Source organism: Caretta caretta, chromosome 1 (genome assembly GCF_965140235.1).
Source record: "Caretta caretta isolate rCarCar2 chromosome 1, rCarCar1.hap1, whole genome shotgun sequence".
Classification (NCBI taxonomy): Eukaryota; Metazoa; Chordata; order Testudines; family Cheloniidae; genus Caretta; species Caretta caretta.
In genome coordinates, this window is record NC_134206.1 from 79803979 (window position 1) to 79825441 (window position 21463).

Here is a 21463-nt window from a genome sequence, read left to right on the forward strand (position 1 = left end):
CAGCACTACAGGAAGAAATACAAAGAGTGATGTGGGAGGTTGGGGAGGAGGAAGCTCTCAATCTGATGCAATTGTTCACTATATGCAGCAGTGAGGTTGCTTGTATTTATCAAATCCACTTTAAAAATGTCACAGTCTGTCAAACACTGCATCGGTGGATATTTGTGTATTTCCTAGAACATTGTGTTTTATGCTGAATCAACATCAGGCCAATCACATTGTTTACTCTAATCCATATTTCCATTTGTTTTTCAAACCTAGATTAACTGAGTGCCAATATCAACTCATTATCACCCAAATGCAGCAGGAGGAGCATGAGTGGTGTGCCCTGAGTTAAATGAAGTACTACTACTTTGTTCTGCACCCCTTCCTTTCTTAAGGATGGCTCAAACCATGCAAAATATTGTGCCTGCTCCTCAGCTGAGGATGGCTTCATTGGTTTCAGATGAACTGCACTAATCTACATCAGCTAACACTGGCAAGCATGGCATGTGTCATCTTGCCTAGTAGTTGGAGCAAGACTCCAGCCCACCAGTTGGAGATAAATCTAGATGAGGCAGGTCCAGGAGCGACGCCAAGGGTCATCAGAAACCAAAACCTATGCCAAAAAGTTAACCAGAGTTGCAGTCAGAAGGTGGAGCCAGGAGTCAGAAAGAATTAAGGGCCTGGAGCAGGATCAGGTACAAACTGGGGATCAAGCAGGATCAGGCACTAGCTGGAGGTGGAGCAAAGCTAGAGGCAGTGGCGGCAGAGAAAGGGCCAAGCACAGCTGCAGGCTGGGAATGCATTGAGCAGCCCCTGGACTGCTGCTGCTGCTACTGAACTTAAGTCTCAGCCGGAGGACTCCTTCAACCAACCAAGCAGATGGCACAGTCACACAGCTTCTATCACAGATGGCTGCACTTGTTAGGTTGCCAGTAGATTGGCTCTGCTGTAGGCTAGGCCCCTGGCAGTTAAGGACCTAGCCCAGTATGTGCAGAGTAAATTGTGTTTATAAAAATTTACATTTATGGTTATGAAATGATCAAAAATAACCTATAAATTTACAAACCCCTCTGTTGTCCCACGCATCCGAGCCCTGATGAAATCCTGCCATTTCTTTTTCTCTACTGTCCATGCTTTTTGTTCCATTACTAGAGCTAAATCTCAGTGTCATAGATTCTAAGGTCAGAATGGATGATTGTGACCATCTGATCTAATCACTTGCAAAATACGAGCCAAAGGGCTTCCCTGAAGTTATTCTTGTCGGAACTAGAGCTTCTCTTTTTGATATCATTTTAGCATTCTGCAAAGCAGTGAATCAATCAAAGGTTGGACAAGCAAAAGTCTTGGAAAGAAGAGGTTGAGCATCTAGAGGAGGCATCAGGAAAACAAGATGTGAAAATAATATACATAAAGGTTAAATTGTATGGAAGCACAAATCGGGGTAATGATGCAAGCGGTAGGAAAGGCTACCAGTAAACTTACAACAAATGCCAAAAGAGGTGCTAGAAGTATGGAAGGAGCATTTTGACCAAGTGCTGAACCCCGTAGTGCATCCAGATGCAAGCATTCTAGACAGCTAGATGAGTGGTAGCTTGCAAGGCAGAATGGATATCAGCACTGAACCACCACCATCAGAAGAAGAAGAAAAAATAAAAAAATGCAGTGAAGCAATTAACAATGGGAAAGCTGAAAGAATAGAATAATAGAATATCAGGGTTGGAAGGGACCTCAGGAGGTCATCTAGTCCAACCCCTTGCTCAAAGCAGAACCAATCCCCAACTAAATCATCTATAGACAATGTAACAGTTGAGCTGCTAAAAGCTTTCAGGATAAGTGCTATCAAAGCATTAGAAAAAATATTCAAGAAGGTATGAGAGCAAGAGGAGGTACCAGATGACTGGCTAAAGGCAATAGTTGTACCAATATTGAAGAAAGGAAATCCTGCCAATCCAAATAATTACAGAGGTATAAGCTTATTGTCAGTACTGGGAAATATCATGATGAAAGTAATTGTCAGATTACACTTTTAGAGGAAGTAGTAGTAGTGAGGAACAGTGTGGTTTCAGATTAGGCCTAAATTGCCTCAAATATGCACACTGCAACAGTTAAGAGGGGAAAAAAAACAAGAAAGGAGATTAAAGGTGTTTGCTGTTTGCTTCTGCTTCACAAAGGCATTTGATTTGGTTTGGAGGGAAGCATTATGCAAAGTGACAAAATCATATGGAGTTCCAGATAAGATAATTGCAATTATCAAAGCTTTGTATGAAGCCTCCTGCAGTGCCATGAGAGTCAGTGGAAAATTAAGCACCCAGTTCAGTTACAAGTTTGGTGTAAAACAAGGGAGGATGAAATCACCATCACTTTTCCCCATGTTCTTAAGCTGGAGATGAAGAATGTTAGACAAGTTGGAGGGCATGACATTGAGTGATCTAGAGTTAAACTCCTTAGTTTATGTAGATGACATCGTTACAACTGACAGACACATTTGAATTAATGATACCCTTTGCTACATTGAACTATCGGTATAGTTAACGTGGATTTACAATAAATACCAAATGAGGAAGCGGTTGCATCTTGGAAAAGAGACTATAGGCAGTATTGAAATGCAGCAGTGGTGAAGTCATAGAAAAAGTAAAATCTTGTATGTTCCTAGGAAGCTTGATCAGCACTGATGGTTCAATCAAAGATGAGGTTAAATGGAAATGTGCTTTTGCTACAAGTGCTGCACAGAAATTGACAAAGTTATGGACAGATGAAAACATTAAGTTTGGTACCAAAGTAAAAAAGTGTCATTTGATACTAACAGTATACTAACAGCATTACTATGTGGTCTGGAAGCAGCTGCATTAAATGAAACAGGCATCAGAGATGATAGTTCTTTGAAAGATGGCCGGTGTAAAAAGGGAATGATTTTAAAAACAAATGAAGTTAGAAGGAGAGTAGGATGTGAAATCAGGATACAGGATTGGGTCCAATCAAAAAGATTACAATTGTGGTTACTCTTCAGAAGACAAACAAATGATAGGATGTCAAAGAAAATAATGCAAACAGGTAAATTGGACTTAGGCCTGGTCTACACTGGGGGTGAGGGGGAAATCGATCTAAGTTACGCAACTTCAGCTATGTGAATAACGTAGCTGAAGTCTACGCACTTAGATCTACTCACCGCGGTGTCTTCACTTTGGTGAGGAGGCTGCTGCTGCTGCTCACCTGTCGACTCTGCCTGTGCCTCTCATAGAATATCAGGGTTGGAAGGGACCTCAGGAGGTTATCTAGTCCAACCCCCTGCTCAAAGCAGGACCAATCCCCAATTTTTGCCCCAGATCCCTAAATGGCCCCCTCAAGGATTGAGCTCACAACCCTGGGTTTAGCAGGCCAATGCTCAAACCACTGAACTATCCTTCCCCACCCTAAAGAGAAGGGGCTTGGAGAATGCAGGCAACGATCCTGCTACCTCTCACAAATGTGGACTACAGGAGTCGATGGGAGAGTGCTCGGGGGTCAATTTATTATGTGTAGACTAGACACAATAAATCGACCCCTGCTGGATCAATCACTGCCTGCCGATCCAGCGGGTAGTATAGACATACCCTTAGAGGCCGACCACTGACTAGATGGTGCAACATCGTATGCAGGGACATCACCAGGCTGGGCTTAATGAAGGAACACACCATGGACAGGAATGAATGGTGATAATGCACTGCTCCCTGTGTCTGCAAAGATGCTCAGGAATGAAAATAAGAATATCTTTTAAGAAAATATACAATCTTGATATAAAAATTACCAGTGATGGAGTATGTACCACAATCCATTCTAGTTTTTTCCAAAGGTTAATTACCCTCACTGTATTTAAAAAAAATGCTTTATTTTTAGTGCACATTTGTCTAGCTTCAACTTCCAGCCATGGAATCTTGTTATATCTTTGGCTGCTAGACTGAAGAGCCCTCTATTTTCTGCTCCACATGTAGGTACTTAGACTGATTAAGTCACTCCTCAACCTTCTCTTTGATAAACTAAATAGACAGAGCTCCTTGAGTGTCTCATAAAAGGCATATTTTTCAATCCTTCAGTCTTTGTTGGGGCTTTTCTCTGAACCGTCTCCAATTTATAAATAGCCTTCTTGAAGTATGGACACCGGAACTGGACCCAGTATTCCAGTAGTGGTCACACCAGTGTCAAATACAGAGGCAATACTGTGACACTGTACCCCATATTCTTCATAGTGATATTATTATTATATGATTATGGCATAATTACGATGCATTTTGTACAAGATGGAGCATGTAAGGTGTCATTGGAAAAGTTATGATTTCCTGAATATGATTATCTTATTGGTGCACATGTATCATTTTTGTGTATGAAGTTATGAATATTGACTATGTATCTGTATTTCTCACATAATGACACCTGGGTGACACTCCCTAGGCAGGTTTCAGAGTAACAGCCGTGTTAGTCTGTATTCGCAAAAAGAAAAGGAGTACTTGTGGCACCTTAGAGACTAACCAATTTATATGAGCATAAGCTTTTGTGAGCTACAGCTCATTTAATCGGATGCATAAAGTGGAAAATACAGTGAGGATGTTTTTATACACACAGACCATGAAAAACAGTGAGGATGTTTTTATACACACAGACCATGAAAAAATGGGTGTTTATCACTACAAAAGGTTTTCTCTCCCCCCCACCCCACTCTCCTGCTGGCAATAGCTTATCTAAAATGATCACTCTCCTTACAATGTGTATGATAATCAAGGTGGGCCATTTCCAGCACAAATCCAGGGTTTAACAAGAATGTCTGAGGAACAGTTGGGGGGGGCAGGAAAGGAATAAACAAGGGGAAATAGGTTACTTTTTATAATGACTCAACCACTCCCAGTCTCTATTCAAGCCAAAATTAATTGTATCCAATTTGCAAATTAATTCCAATTCAGCAGTCTTGGAATATGAACAAGAGGCTGCTCGGCAGCTCTCCAACACCATTTTCTACAAACCATTATTACCCTCTGATCCCACTGAGGGTTACCAAAAGAAACTACAGCATTTGCTCAAGAAACTCCCTGAAAAAGCACAAGATCAAATCCGCACAGACACATCCCTGGAACCCCGACCTGGGATATTCTATCTACTACCCAAGATCCATAAACCTGGAAATCCTGGGCGCCCCATCATCTCAGGCATTGGCACCCTGACAGCAGGATTGTCTGGCTATGTAGGCTCCTTCTTCAGGCCCTACGCTACCAGCACTCCTAGCTACCTTCGAGACACCACTGACTTCCTGAGGAAACTACAATCCATCGGTGATCTTCCTGAAAACACCATCCTGGCCACTATGGATGTAGAAGCCCTCTACACCAACATTCCACACAAAGATGGACTACAAGCCTGTCAGGAACACTATCCCCGATAATGTCACGGCTAACCTGGTGGCTGAACTTTGTGACTTTGTTCTCACCCATAAGTATTTCACATTTGGGGACAATGTATACCTTCAAATCAGCGGCATGGCTATGGGTACCCGCATGGCCCCACAGTATGCCAACATTTTTATGGCTGACTTAGAACAATGCTTCCTCAGCTCTCATCCCCTAATGCCCCTACTCTACTTGTGCTACATTGATGACATCTTCATCCTCTGGACCCATGGAAAAGAAGCCCTTGAGGAATTCCACCATGATTTCAACAATTTCCACCCCACCATCAACCTCAGCCTGGACCACTCCACACAAGAGATCCACTTCCTGGACACTACAGTACTAATAAGCGATGGTCACATAAACACCACCCTATACTGGAAACCTACTGACCGCTATGTCTACCTACATGCCTCCAGGTTTCACCCTGACCACACCACATGATCCATTGTCTACAGCCAAGCTCTACGATACAACCGCATTTGCTCCAACCCCTCAGACAGAGACAAACACCTACAAGATCTCTATCAAGCATTCTTACAACTACAATACCCACCTGCTGAAGTGAAGAAATAAACTGACAGAGCCAGAAGAGTACCCAGAAGTCACCTACTACAGGACAGGCCCAACAAAGAAAATAACAGACGCCACTAGCCGTCACCTTCAGCCCCCAACTAAAACCCTTCCAATGCATTATCAAGGATCTACAACCTATCCTGAAGGACGACCCATCACTCTCACAAATCTTGGGAGACAGGCCAGTCCTTGCCTACAGACAGCCCCCCAACCGGAGGCAAATACTCACCAGCAACCACATACCACACAACAGAACCACTAACCCAGGAACCTATCCTTGCAACAAAGCCCGTTGCCAACTGTGCCCACATATCTATTCAGGGGACACCATCACAGGGCCTAATCACATCAGCCACACTATCAGAGGCTCGTTCACCTGCCAACAATGCCCCTTTGCCATGTACATTGGTCAAACTGGACAGTCTCTACGTAAAAGAATAAATGGACACAAATCAGATGTCAAGAATTATAACATTCATAAACCAGTCGGAGAACACTTCAATCTCTCTGGTCACGCGATTACAGACATGAAAGTTGTGATATTACAACAGAAAAACTTCAGAAACAGACTCCAACGAGAGACTGCTGAATTGGAATTAATTTGCAGATTGGATACAATTAACTTAGGCTTGAATAGAGACTGGGAGTGGTTGAGTCACTATAAAACGTAACCTATTTCCCCTTGTTTATTCCATCCCCCCCAGCACTGTTCCTCAGACGTTCTTGTTAAACCCTGGATTTGTGCTGGAAATGGCCCACCTTGATTATCATACACATTGTAAGGAGAGTGATCACTTTAGATAAGCTATTACCAGCAGGAGAGTGGGGTGGGGAGAGAGAAAACCTTTTGTAGTGATAAACACCATTTTTTCATGGTCTGTGTGTATAAAAACATCCTCACTTTTTTTTAATGGTCTGTGTGTATAAAAACATCCTCACTGTATTTTCCACTTTATGCATCCAATGAAGTGAGGTGTAGCTCACGAAAGCTTATGCTCAAATAAATTGGTTAGTCTCTAAGGTGCCACAAGTACTCCTTTTCTTTTTACTCCCCAGGCAAAATCAGTCTAGATAGCCGGCTGTAAAGGGCCTATTCAAAGGAATTGGCCATTAGCAAAAACAATAGGCCTTAGGAGAAGCTTATCCCCCACCTGGTGAGCCTTCCTAAGAGTGCTCCAGACAGCCTGGCTGCTATGACTCAGCAAGATATGCAAGGGCATGTGACCAGGCCACATGACATGGAACATCTTGGATACCAGTATTTTCCCAAAAACTGAGTTTGGGACAAAGGGTTCCCGCCATATGCTGAAGCTATATAAGGCAGGGAGTGACATCATCAGTTGTTCTTCACTCCCCCACAACTGAACACCTCAGAGAAGCTCAAAAAGAAAAGGACTTGTAACTGGGGTGGGAATCCCAAGCTGCAAAGCAAGTGCGGCTTGTGCCTTGAGAATCTGTGTGATGGGTTCCCCTGGGGATAACCACCAGCTCCCCAGCCTAAGACCTCAGAGCTGTATTGTCCTGCCTTGGTCAAAACCTAACCAGTATGAATTTATTGCCTAGTCCTCCACTTCTGCAAAGGACATGCACCAACTCTTGTTCATGAGCTGAGATTCATCCCCTTTGAACTTCAAACAACACAGTGTTTAGGTAAAATATAAAATAGATTAACTACAGAAAGATCACTTATAATCACTTAAAAGCTATAATCTACTTTGATCTGTTTGCTAACAAAAGAAATAGAACAAAAACACAACTGAGCCTACAATACTAGATAGGATCTGAATCAGTAATCTCTCACTTTGACTAATGATACAAGCAGTCCACCAAGTTTCCATACACAGGCTAGAAATCCCTTTAGCCTAGGACCAGCACTTCCCTCGCCCCAGTTCAGTCTTTTTCGTCCAGTACTTTCAGGTGTGTTGTTGTAGGGAGAGTGAGGTCCCCTCATGATGTCATTTCCTCCTTTTATATCTTCTTCCAACTTGCTGGAAAGCTGTTTTGCGCTGACCTGAGTCAAACAGTAACCATTGTGTAGTGCTATCTCTGAGCGGTTTCTATTGTACACAGTTCCTGGAGTAATCCTCGTGTTTATGTGTATTTCCTCAATAAGCCATTAACATTGTTTGGCCTTTCTATTGTTGTCCCTGAAAGGTGGCTTGTGGATGTGCTCAACATGTTTCAGTAGCACATACATAGCCAAACTTAACTTCACATACAATGATAGCACATACAATCCAACCAGATATTAATGTCTAGCAGATCAAGACTTTTAGAACGATACCTCACAAGGCATACTTTGTACAAAACATATCCTAATTATATGACGGTGGTGAATAAGGCCAATCTGCAAGCCTGCTTGTATCGTCAGTGTGAGAGATTGTTAATTCAAATCCTATCCTTGTACTATGTTAAGATTAGTTTGCGTTTTTGTTTATTTACTAGGTCATCTGCTTTGATCTGTTTGTTATCACTGATAAAGCAAAAACAAGTTTTAGTGATTATCTGTGTTTGAATGAAGTGCTTGGAAATCTTAGCTCAAGGGGCAAAGACTGTTGCATCTCCACACTGAAGGAGGGGCAAACTCTATGAGCTTAAGCTGTACAGTTCCCTGTGCAGTGCAAGATGGTATAATTTTGGATTTATACTCCAGTAGGAGCTGGGGGAGGGAGGGCATGCCTGGGGAGCTGGGGGTTATCTTGGCTGTAGCTTCTCTCTTGTTGGTTCATGCAGTGGCTGCTCAGAGAGCCTGCATGTAACTGCAGCTATGTGTGTCCCTACTTGTGTGAATGCTGGTGGAGGTGTAGGACTGGGAGTGGGTCTGCAACTTGTCACAGCAGCACAGTGTGAGAGGGAGCCCAGGCTGGGGAGTCAGAGGGCTCAGTGGTACCCCAGTTCCAGGTGGCACCCCGGGGGGAACCAGTCACAAAAACAACCTTCCCCTACTCAGTATTCCCCTGTTAATAAATCCAAGCATTGCATTAGTTCTTTTGGCCACAGCACCGCAGTGGAAGTTCACTTAAATTCTCTGTGCCACAGCCCCTCAGTTTGGGCTTGCAAATCTAAGATTTTTGGCACCCAAAATTGAGCAGGCTTGAAGTCCCATAGAAAAGTTGGCCTCTTAAATTTCATATATACCGAAATAGCCTTCTATACTGGCCCTACTTTTACCAGTATATAGTCTGAGGACTTTAAACTTAGAGAAGGAGCTTAAACAATACATACTGTATCAACTTCCAAATCTAAGTAAACAGATTTGTATCAGTTGTAAATATAACACCTTTTCCACATTTTATATAAAACAATTGACTGTTTTCTCTGAGTCTCTCTATTTCTTATTCACTGAATTTTTTTTAAAAGATGATTTTTTCTACCAGCTGGTCCACAAAGTCACTTTGCTGCTGACTCTTACAGTCTATTTTCTGTTCACCTTTTACTGCACTTCATCTAAGAAGAAGAATGGATATATTGATCCATCTACTCAGTCCCTGTTCACCACTGACAGAGCTGCTTAGAAATTCACAAGTAAGAGATATCCCGGCAGAATTTGACAGCTCTGTTTCTTTTTCTTTCTTTGACAAACCCTAATCTCTGACACCAAAAAATACTTTTAAAATTTGTGTTTGGAACCCAGTGGCGTCCCTCGATAAACACAACATGTTTCACTAATATTTGAGGATCTGTCTACAACATAAGAAAGAAAATGCTCTACCATACTTAAGGTCATCATAATTAATTTTAATGCCAAGCGAGTTTTTACAGGTCTTTGGCACTATGGTGGAATATATCTTTGACTAAATATTAAGTACTAAAGCGAGGTACTCTGAAAAGGTAGGCCTTAGAGATCTCAGATTGGAAACCCAAAATAAGTGGACGCCTCTGACCTTAATCTTTCTGTGCCTCTGTTCCCCGTCTGTTAAATGGGAATAATATTATCATATCACTTCACAGGGGTGTTGTGAAAATAATTTCATTAATATATGTGAAGCATGAAGATACTATCATGACAAATGCCATAGTAAATCTCAGAAAAGGAGCTGTGTAAGAATTTCTGTTTTGAAGGAAACTCCAAGAGTTCAAAAATTTGTTTGAATTCTGAATTCTGAATTTTAAACACCAACAAACAACAAATTTCAACATTTTCCCTTAAATTTCATTTTGGATTAAACAAAACCTTTTATTTCAACAACATTAAAGGTTTTGTGATTCTTTTTACATTCTCTATTTTACATAAGTTTAGAAATTAAGTGATTTTTTTTAAACAAAAAATCAAAATGTTCTGTTTCAAAAATGTCAATGAATGTTTCAATCTTATCAAAATGCTCCCCCCCTCCAACTTTTATCTCTATTGATGCATACTTGTGGAAAATTCTGGTTTCATCAAAACCACATTTTCCAGTTGAAAAATATTCTGCTGGAAAATTTTTGACCAGGTCTACAATGAAAGAAGATAATAATTCTGTATTCAGACCAGGGTTTGAGTAGTGTGCATTAAATAAGGCATGGGGACACACATGGAACTAGGATTAAACACGATATTGAATAGCTGCTTGTTAAGTGAGCACCATTCATCCTGTGACTGAATGAAGCATGGGAAATAATATGTTATCATGTAATTAAAAACTGTATCATAATGCATAGGTACAATGGGGCCACATTAAGATGGCACAGGTTATTTCTGTCATTTCCTAACTTTTAAGGGCTTGACATTGCAATCTTAACATTATTTTCTTACTTGTTAAGAGTCTGCAGTTGTGAATACTTCTCTGAACTGAGCCTCTGAGGTTAGGATTTTGATTAGTGTGTGCTGGCAGCCATAGCATACATCGTAATGCATAGAAATTGGCACACTAAGAAATTGGAAGAGATGCTGGATTGAAAATAAAGAGCTGTTTGTGTGGTATAACAGAGAAAAGAATAGGTACAAGAGACAGTGAATGAAAGACGCAGAAAGGCAAGTGACAATGGATATAGTTCAAGAAAAAAAATGCTACATTCAAAATACACAGCATATGTTACAGATAGGCCTGGACTGGAATATCAGATCCAAAACCCCTTGAACTTTTGAGAAGCTCAGATCTGGATCCATTCTTCCTGGCTTGGCCATCTCTACTATGGAGATGGTTTTGTGATTCTTTACTTCCAGTAACCTATATGAAGATGCCCTGTGAGCAGAATCTTAAATATATGACACTGAACACTGGCAGCTGCAGACACAAATATATTTCCATCTCACCTTCCTGCCTAGTGTAGGCAAGTGCCATTTGCATGCATGCTAAATATGCATAGACATGGACTGTATTGTGTGTCCAAATTTTCAAATGGATTTATGCTCCCAAAACATTGCTTTAAATATACAAACTGGGCACACACTTAAAAACATTTAAGCCTTGTCAATTAACCCAAGATTGAAGAGGAAGATTTAGTATTTGTTGATTCATATATCTATTTTAATTGTGAAAAGAAAGTTAATTCTTAACCAAGGCCTTGTCCAGTTATAGACACTGGGGTAGCTGCACCAGAGTAAACCACTCTAATCTGGATGGCCCGGTACAGCTTGCCACAGTTTCAAGCAGTGGCAAGCTCCACTGGCACAAAATAGCTGCTTTGCCTGTCTACTTGAGGAATTGTGATCAATCCACCACACAAATGGCTGGTCACCTATGGCTGTACTTGGGGTAAATCCAGAATGGAGATAAAACCTTAGAGTTCTTTCCACATGGATTCATTTTCTGTAAAGACCAAGAATTTCTTTGTGATTAAGATGCTGTACTGGGACTCAGATGATTGTGGTTCAGTTCCAACTTGGCAATAGACTCTGATGGTTTATATCTTATGTTCCTGAAGCTCCTGCTTCTGGGTTTCAGCTGGCCACCTGCAGGGGTCAGGAAGGGATTCTTCCCCCGCCCCCACCACCCCAGTGTATTCTGGGATGCTTTTTTATCTTCTTCCTTTGAAGTATCAAGACCAGCCATGAATGGGGATGGAACACTGGGATGGGGTCAGTCCAGGCTCTGAGGTGGCACCGAGCATTCTCTCTCTCTTTCTTGCTCACATGGTCAGGGTCTAACTGATCACCATATGTGAGGTCAGGAAGGAATGTTCCTCCAGATCAGATTGGCAGTGACTGTTAGGATATAGATACTCAGGCCTGTCTGTAAAGGCTTATACTCTAAGAATTTAGGTGTATTCTTATCACTTGGCTAGTTATAGAGGTATAAAAGAAAAAATCAAAATCAAAAGGACCGTGTAAGGTCCTTCTCTTACTGTGACAGTCTGAGTCCCTGTTCTTAGGCTAAGGCCTTTGGCTAAGCAGCAGAGGCAGCCATAAACTGGGAAGTGAACGGTCACATCCTCACATTCCAAACTAGTCACATTGAAATAAGGTGCTATTGGGCTGTTAGGAATACAATCCAGTCCTGCTAATGCCTGTCACCTCCAGAAAAAGGGAAGTGCCTAGAAAATATAAAAGGATACTTAGTTTGATAGCATCCTGTTTGGCAAGAACTCACTTATCAATAGCTGGGATGTGAAATCCTCACTTCTGTATTGTCTTGTCATTATAGTTCCCACTTTGCTATTGTTTGTCTGTATAATCTCTGTCTGGTTCTCTGATTGTTCCTGTCTGCTGTATAATTAATTTTGCTGGGTGTAAACTAATTAAGGTGGTGGGATATAATTGGTTACATAATCATGTTAGGATTGGGTAGTTAAATTTCAGGAAAATGATTGGTTAAGGTATAGCTAAGCAGAACTCAAGTTTTACTGTATAGTCTGCAGTCAATCAGGAAGTGAGCGGGTGTGTGTGGGTGGGGGAGATGGGAACAGGGAATGGGGGTGGGGAAACTGGAATCATGTTTTGCTAAAGGGGGAAATGGGAACAGGGAATGGGAGTAAGGAAATTGGAATCATGATTTGCTAAAGGGGGAAATGGGAACAGGGAATGGGAGTAAGGAAATTGGAATCATGTTTTGCTAAAGGGGGAAATGGGAACAGGGAATGGGAGTAAGGAAATTGGAATCATGTTCTGCTAAAGGGGGAAATGGGAACAGGGACACAGGTGTAAGGCTCTGTGGTGTCAGAGCTGGGAAGGAGGATACTAAGGAAGGAAACCGGAATCATGCTTGCTGGAAGTTCTCCCCAATAAACATCGAATTGTTTGCACCTTTGGACTTTGGGTATTGTTGCTCTCTGTTCATGTGAGAAGGACCAGGGAAGTAAGTGGGTGAAGGAATAAGCCCCCTAACAGTGACATTGGGGGTTTTTCACCTTCCTCTGTAGCATGTGGGTCACTTGCCAGGATTATCTGGGTCTCTCTCATTTAATCATTTCCCTGACACTGCAGAAAGCTCAAGCACTGCACTTCAGTCCCTCCTATTGTCTGCCTGTGACCCGTAATAGTCCAGTCTCCTGTAGGTCTCATTGATTTTAGTCTTATTTCTGTTGCTGGGTTTAGTGTGTGGGTGATGTTGACAGCCTGTGAGACATGAGGTCAGACTAGATGATCTAGTGGTCCCTTCTGGCCCTAAGCTCTGACTCATTCAATTTCTGTGCCTCAGTTTCCCTTGTGAAAATGAAGATACCACTCCCAGCATTGTCTGTCTTACCTACTGAGACCATTATGCGTTTGGGGCAGGCATTATCTCTTGTATTTGTTTTTAGAATGTCCAGCACAACAAGGCCCTGGTAGTGGGACCTCCAGCTACTGCAGTAATAATACCAACTAATCTTTCTGTAGTTGCAGAAATCGAGGTGCTACCTTTGCGTTACAGCATCTTGAAGCAGCATTACTATCCGAGATCATTGCCAGTGCTGAGGGTGGTTGTGTTAGAAAGGAATTTCTATCTCTGACTGAAGCAGCACCACTTTTTTCATCTCTCCTATCAACCACCATATCTTCACTCACGCAGTCCCTCTCAAACAGAGAGTCACTAAGGGGAGAAAAGATTTCCCCAGACAAAACCAACTCCTGCATGAAAGAACATCAGAGCTGTCTATGCAGACAAAGCTTCTGCTGCTCCAACCTGTCCTATGATTAGAGACATTCTTCTGGCAAGCAGCAGGGGAAGCAGAAATACTCCCCACTTTGTTTTCCTTTTAACAACTGATAATACAATGATACATAAATAATAGTAATAAAATAGCCAGAATAAATGGCTGAGCTAAGACGAGTCATTGTACCGACTGATCTCTGCGGGTATGAACCTACAAGGTGCTGAGCACTTTCGGTTCCCATGAAGAGCATCTTGCAAGCTCGAAACCTGCATCATTGCTATTGATTTCAAATGAACACTTACATTCTAAAATACTTGAAGAAAACTCATTATGTAAATTGCTTGAAGATAAACTCCACAGGAGGCATGTGAGCTTGTTCAACTAAGGACATCTTCCTTTTTCACTTAATTATTAAAAAAATAATGATTCTACAATGTGCAGTAAGATGATAGAGCCAAGGAAGGCATTTCTACAAATCATTAAAAGAAGCCTGGATCTATGAAGTTTAAAAGCACTTTAGCGCATACATTTTGAATACTACAGCTATAAAGTTCAGAGTACAATCCAAATACCTTTATTCAGAAATTAAATTTTTATCAAAGGCAAATGCCTCAGTTCCCCTTGTAATAATTACAGTCATGGATCCATTGCAATATGCAGTACTGTAGAGAACAGTATATTAAATACCACTGACTTGGAGAAAAGGCAGTGATTTTCAATTTAATGCTACAGTGTATATTTACACACAGCACGTAACATGATGTGTATTATTGCCTTGTGCTATAATTTTAGTTGTAAGGTACTTAGTTGCATAGTATTCTGTAACAGTGTCTATCTGTCAGTAACAGTGAAACTTTGTTAATAAAAGCATGAGCTCACAGTATGTTCTTAAAAATGATTAAATGCCTTGAACAAATTGACAGAGTCTTTAATGTTAAAAAAAAAGTTAGGTTCAGGGCTCGATACTGCATGTACTTAAAATGTACATTCTCTGGGTCATATCCACCCTCTGAGTGGGGCTGAGTGGGAAACAATTTTTTCATCTCATGAGAACTTTGATTTTAAAAAAAACTTTCCTGTCCTGAATCAGGACAAAAAGCCAATCTCAAATTTTTTTGTGAGCCAAAAATCCCAAAGCAATCCAGATTAGATTAATCATTGTTTTCTTTTGATAAAACCAAAACATTTAGCAAATTAGCCATTTAATTTACTTTTTTTCCTATAAGTTAAATTTCAAAACAAAGTTTAAAAATCCAAACTTTTCATTTTGAAACTATCAAAATGAGATATTTTGACAAACTTTTTTCAATTTCTTTTCAAAACCAGAAGCTTGTCATAACCAACCCTTCCCTGCAGTTTTGCTTTTGATGAATCAGCATTTTCTGATAGAAAAATTGTCAAAAATATCCCAACCAGCTCTACCCCAGATTCAGCAGGCTTAGAACAAACAGGTTATTTGTGGTTGGGAAAAGAAGGAATCCTGCCATTCTGTGGCAGCTAGGTTGACCAACCATATTTCTAATGGAGTGTCCAAAATTGGTAAGAAAATATTTGATGTGCCTAAATTTCTGAGAATTTGGGCAACATATTGTGTGCTAATACTCTGGGCATGTGGACAATTAAGGAGGTCTTACTGAATGCTGGGAGACTAGAGAGAAGAGCAATAATTTAATTTAAGTGTTGGATGGGGGAAAAGGAAAGGCAACCAAGAAAGAAAGAATAAGGAAAAATCTTGCACCTCACACTTGGACTACCTAATGACCATCTGTAAGGATCTATGGGATTAAAATCAGTGTCCGTGGAGCCTGGGGCAGTTTATGTCAGCACACTGGCCTCCCAGTGGCATCCACAGCCACAGCCAAAGAGCACTATGGAGATTAGGCACCACAGGAAGTAATGCCTGAAGAGACCAGAGTGACAGCACCCAGCTGCCCTCTAATTGGCCCATGCATACTATTTAACTGTGGAGCGTACTCCAGGAAGCTGCTTGGGCAACCATGCAGATTTCTGGCTCGCTGCAGCTCCAGACATTGCCTTGCCCTCCAATCTCCACTCTGACCCCAACTCTTGACTCCAGCTTGATAATGAGTCCAGATCTTCAGTCTCTGACCAGGTTTGACTCTGACCATGACTCCTGCCTATTGATCCCTGCATTAGTGATTACTTTGATCCCTGTTGCTGACCACAGTCTCATGGCCATCCTTCACTCTGATGCCTGCCTGGCAGTGACCACTAGGCCAAACTGCCTACGCATTGGTTTCTAACATCACTGTCTGCTTTAAAAGTAGTCTGCAGTTTCATTTTGGCATCTAGGCAGAGAAGATGAGGTCACATGGCAAAGGACAAATGAAAGCACTCTTTCTATAAAACTAACTTCTATAGATAAGCCTTCTGGCTACATCTGTGCATTATTGATCAGCAGCTAAATACATTTTCTCTGTATGCTGTAGCCAAGAACACTTTCTCAACATGTCACTTGCCAGTGCACACTGTGTTCTGAGTCTGCTTACTACACTTACCTTTATCCACTCCCTAAGCCCGTCCAAGTTTCACATTTATATTCTCTTCCCTTGTCCTCTTTGCCCAGTCTGGGATTTGTACCTCTTTATACCTCCTACATTAAAAAAAAAACACCTTTCTAATTAATGTTCATGGAGGCTTGATTTAAGCTCTCTGAAACCAAAAGAAAGACACCCCCCACCATCAGCTTCAGTGGGCTTTGGATCAGGCTGTAAGTACCTGCCTGCTATTCCCTCAAACATTTAAAGACCCATTTATTTCATGAAACATCCTGCTCTGTTCTGTTTTATATAGCACTCACTGGTTCCTTGCCACCTCCACACTAAATAATTACAATGGGCTCTACCTTTGTTGAATGTTACAAGAGATCCAACTACTATATTTATTGGGTGTTTTACTATATTAAGTAGAGTGGTGGCGTGACTGGGAACTTGAGAGATGTGTTGATCTGGATCGCAGAACATTCCACTGGGGAGATTCCAGCGCAGCTGCAGCCCAAAGGGAGGATGCCTTAACTCAGATCTCTCTGGAGCTGTCTAAAATACTCGAGAGGTGGTTTCCCCTGAAGCAGCCCAGGATTGGGAAGGCACAAATGTGTCTTATAGCCTCCCCTCCCCTTGGGCTGCAAGTTGAGCATGGTACCTCCTAGAGGCACAGCACAGAATTTCACCCCTAGAATGCAAGCTGCTTCAGGCAGGGGATTCTAATAGGTGTTTAGCATCTTGCAGCAAATATACCTACAGCACTTTACAGATGCAATTGCTGCTATGTGATCATGTAGTGCATACATACAAAGCAGTGAAATTAAGGTTTAGCTGCCAGCTTTAACACTGGCATTTCATGACTTTTTTCAGTTCGCTATCTGTGCTTTTCATGTTTTTTTTGTATAGACTGTAATCATTGAAAGACATTTGAGGAACAAGTTTGGTTTTAAGTAACAAAATAAATATGGAAATAAAATTAAGCTTTAAGGCCCCGTTCAGCAAACAATTCAGAAGACTTCCATACATGAAAGCTGATCTAAAACTTAAGGGTCTTTGGGAAATCAGTTTTAGTGGTGTAACCCAAATTTCTATTGTATAGAAGCCAGAAATACATTTACTGAACTGGAGTGTTAACTCTGGCTTCATGTCAAAAAGGCATTAATCTCTTGCATACCACATAGACTGCACACTCAGGGACCCAGCCAGCTCCATCATAAGCCATCCATTTGACTGAAACACAAGGACATACACTGTGTCCCCACAGGAACAAACAGCTACCACTTCCTTGGAAATGCATTCTATGCCACTGAAGAGGTTAAATGAGGTCTGAAAAAAGCATAATGCTAGAAATTGTAACATGATTTCCAGGAGTTGAATGAAAAAGTAGTGGGGGAGTATCTAACAGAAAAGTACTTGTCAATACAGTTGTTTAGACTTAAGGACAATAAAGTGTGTATCACTGACATGACAGTATAAGCATCATGGCATACTAAAAATGGTAATAAGGTGCATTTTTTTCCTGACATTAAGGGATTGAATTGTGGACCAATATAATGTCTCGCTTATCAGTTTCTCTCTGTATCAGAGTTCATAGATTTTTATGAATTATACCACGTTACTTTGCATTGCAAAATTAATTTTCATTACAATTATGTGTGTCGATATATATGGTACATTAGAGAATTGTTTAGTACACATCATATGATATACTAGAGTTAAACAATATCATCTTTGTGGGCTACTGAAATCTGCTCTTTGCATTTCAACAGCAGAGTTTTCTTGGATGTCCCTTAGCAGCCATCTTCTATGGTCCATCATCTGGTAGCAGTGCCCAGGACTGGCATGATCAATACTACTCTTCTTTCCCTGCTGCTGGTTCTCATCTCCCTTTATTGCTGCACTCTGAACCACTGTCACAAACCCACTTCTCAACATCAGAAGTAACTCCCTCTCCTCCCCTCTCTTTCTTGAGAAGAGCAATCCCTTGGTAACAAATGAAATGAATCAATAAAATGTAAGGGCTAGATTCTTCACTTCTACACATGGGCTTTCTAGTGTGGGGAATAAAATAATCCAGGGCTGAGTGCAGCCAGGCAGGTTCTCTCTGGCCCCTCTTTTAGGAGGATTTTGAAAAATTAATCTAAATTCTGAAACTGACTGGTCACAAGATCATTCCTCCCAGTCCACTCCCACTCCTACCACTGCACAGCCCATGAGTAAACCACAATAGAGCAGCGTTCTTTGGAATACAGAACCCCCTTAAGCAGACTCCCCATAACGCTACCCCAGTACAGCAGGTGCTCAGTGGTTCTGCTATTTTTCAGGTCTCAATTGCTTGGGCAAAGGAAGCAGGAGTTGACTTTCAGCCCTATGGATTCTTGTTGAATTGGTGTCACAGACACAGGCTCTCTACCACATAATTCAGTCTCAGCTCACCTTTAAATGAGGGATATATTGAATAAAATAAAAGGAGAAGCCTTTCCATGCACAGAACTCCCATGTGCTGAATAACTGAGCAAGCTCCAGAATTTGAACTCAAGTCTTTAAACTTGTCAGAGAAACACTGCTATAGAAAAATTAACACCTGCACTCATGAGAGCAAATCCATAATTAAAAATACTTCTCCTTTAGCATCATCAGGAAAATGGTTCTTCAGTTTCTCTCAAGTGTATTTAGTGACCTAAAAACTGGGGTTGATCAAAAATTCAGTCAAAACTGTTTTCTATGGAAAACTGAGTTGATGGTTAATAAAGATTGAGTCTTAATTTTTCAGCTGAAAAATTCTGATTGATGGTGGAATTTTTTTTGTTTGTTTTGAAAAGTCAATGTTGGAAAAAAACACCCTTCCTTTTCTGACCAGCTCAAGTCAAAATTGCTACTACACAACACTGGATTTAATGTATGATCGGGCAGTACAGAGATGGACAAACACTGTCCCCACCTCCCTACTCCTCAGGTACCAAAAGTTCTCAGTGCAGTGGAACCAGTGTGTTTCCTCTGCAAGTGTGAGGGTGTCCAGGTGTGGAGTCTGAACAAGCAGCCTGCACCCCAGGGCAACATGGCAGGGGGGTTTCTGGAGATGGTGTGAGGGCAGGCCAGCAAAAGGAGAGGGGCTTGGCAGTTGAGCCTGCAACACTGACCAAACTCTGTTGTGAAAGCAACTGAGCTCTAAGCTTCTACAACTCTGAGGCTGCAGCGGGAGTGGTTCTACTTGGACTCTGCAGCCTGGAACAGGGAGGAGTCCTCGCCTGACCATGCTACATCCATACACCTAAGCCTATGGCATGGGGAGCAGCATTTGGCCCAATGAAAGGCCAAGCTATAGTCTAAAATTTACTTTATAAAAGTGGTGTTTTATTTGCACTGAAGAGTAGATGACAGTAGTTAGCACTGAAGAGTAGATGACAAAAGGGACAAAAATAGCCAGCATACAACCAAAAAAGCATCTCAGAGAAAAATTAAATTTTATAATGAAAAATGTCAATACATTTTTCATGGGCCAGCTATTACATTGTAATGCACAAAAATATAATAAAACAGTATAAAGCTGTTTTGACAGTAGTAAATTCAGTAGTGTGTATATAACAGCTACAGCCATTTTTTGTAATTACATGACATATGTATAATGTCTACAGAGGAAATAAGTCTAATGTAAAACATGTAGACAGGACTTAGGAAGATTAAATATTTAGAGTGGAAATCACATCATTTCAGAAAACAAGGGGAAAAAGCAATTGTCTATAGCCCTTCCTGAAACTTGCCATAGGAGTATAATTTGTTCACCCCCCCCCCACACACACTTTTGCTTACAGACTAAGTACATTAAAAGACTTCTGGGTGTACAGGTTGCCACCAGTGAGCCAAATGCGATCAGTGAAAAAATAAGATTCTACCGTCATTTTCATTCGTTACATCTGTATACAATTTGGGAAATATAATTGAAATTAAAAGCTCTAAAGGCACACACACAAAAGAATTGAGAACTGTCAGAAAGACATGACGACTTCACATGTTATCCTTGGCATCCAAACTCCAGTGAAGATGACTTGCCAACACTTTTTTTTTTTAAAAAAAAGCAAAGGTCAGAGGTCCCATGGAATGCATGAGCAAGTATGATGTGCAGAAGCTGCTTGAAAGCATCAAACCTGCACTTTAAGATGTCTGTTTCATACATTCAGTCAGTTATGAACAGTTCAGCTCAGAAAGAAAGAAAGAAAGAAAGAAAGAAAGAAAGAAAGAAAGAAAGAAAGAAAGAAAGAAAGACCAAAACAAAAAACACAAAATGGTTGTCACACAGTTAGGAACCCAGAAGATCATATTGGAGAGAACCACAAACCTGATGATTGGTCCTTCTGTTTTACCACTCATCTAGGTTTTCATGTCAAACCGTCACCATTGTTTCTGAATTTTGAAAAAATGGGCTTAACTACTGAGGTAGAGATTTTCACCATGAAAGTATGGTATTGTCCTGAAACATGGAGGAACTCACACAGAGACTTTTCTGACCTGAAGAATAATACCAAAGAGACACGTGAGATTTGAGCCTTATTGCTAGCAACTCTATGAAAGAAAATCTTGAGGATCTGAAGAAGTGGGACAGAAAAGAGTGTATTTACATTATGGACCTAATAGCAGGGGAGTAACATGCCCCACTATTTCAAAGCTATCTCTGTGAAATACTGTGGATGGAAGTGAAAATTGTTAGTACTAAAATATAACATGAACATCATGTCAGAAACTCCACAACACACACCACTAATAGTTCCAGAGTGATTACCAAAATATTGTTTCTAACATTTACTGCACAATTATTGCAATTGGGGTGAAATAGACAACCACCCCACAGCTAGATTGGGGGTTAGCTGCCTCTGCAGTAGCCTGAGAGCTGGGACTGCAATTTTGCCCAGGTTGTGAAAAGAAGCGGGACCTTCCTCAGCCACTTCCTCCCCCACTCAGCCCAGCCACAACAAGGCTACACAGTATTGGGCTCAA

The 21463-nt window shown here is 41.1% G+C and overlaps 1 long non-coding RNA gene across 1 annotated transcript in view; it reads right to left on the minus strand.

The window, feature by feature from the left end:
• Positions 1-21463, minus strand: part of LOC142072367 (uncharacterized) — a 230362-nt gene that overhangs the window by 11358 nt on the left and 197541 nt on the right. The window lies entirely within an intron of this gene.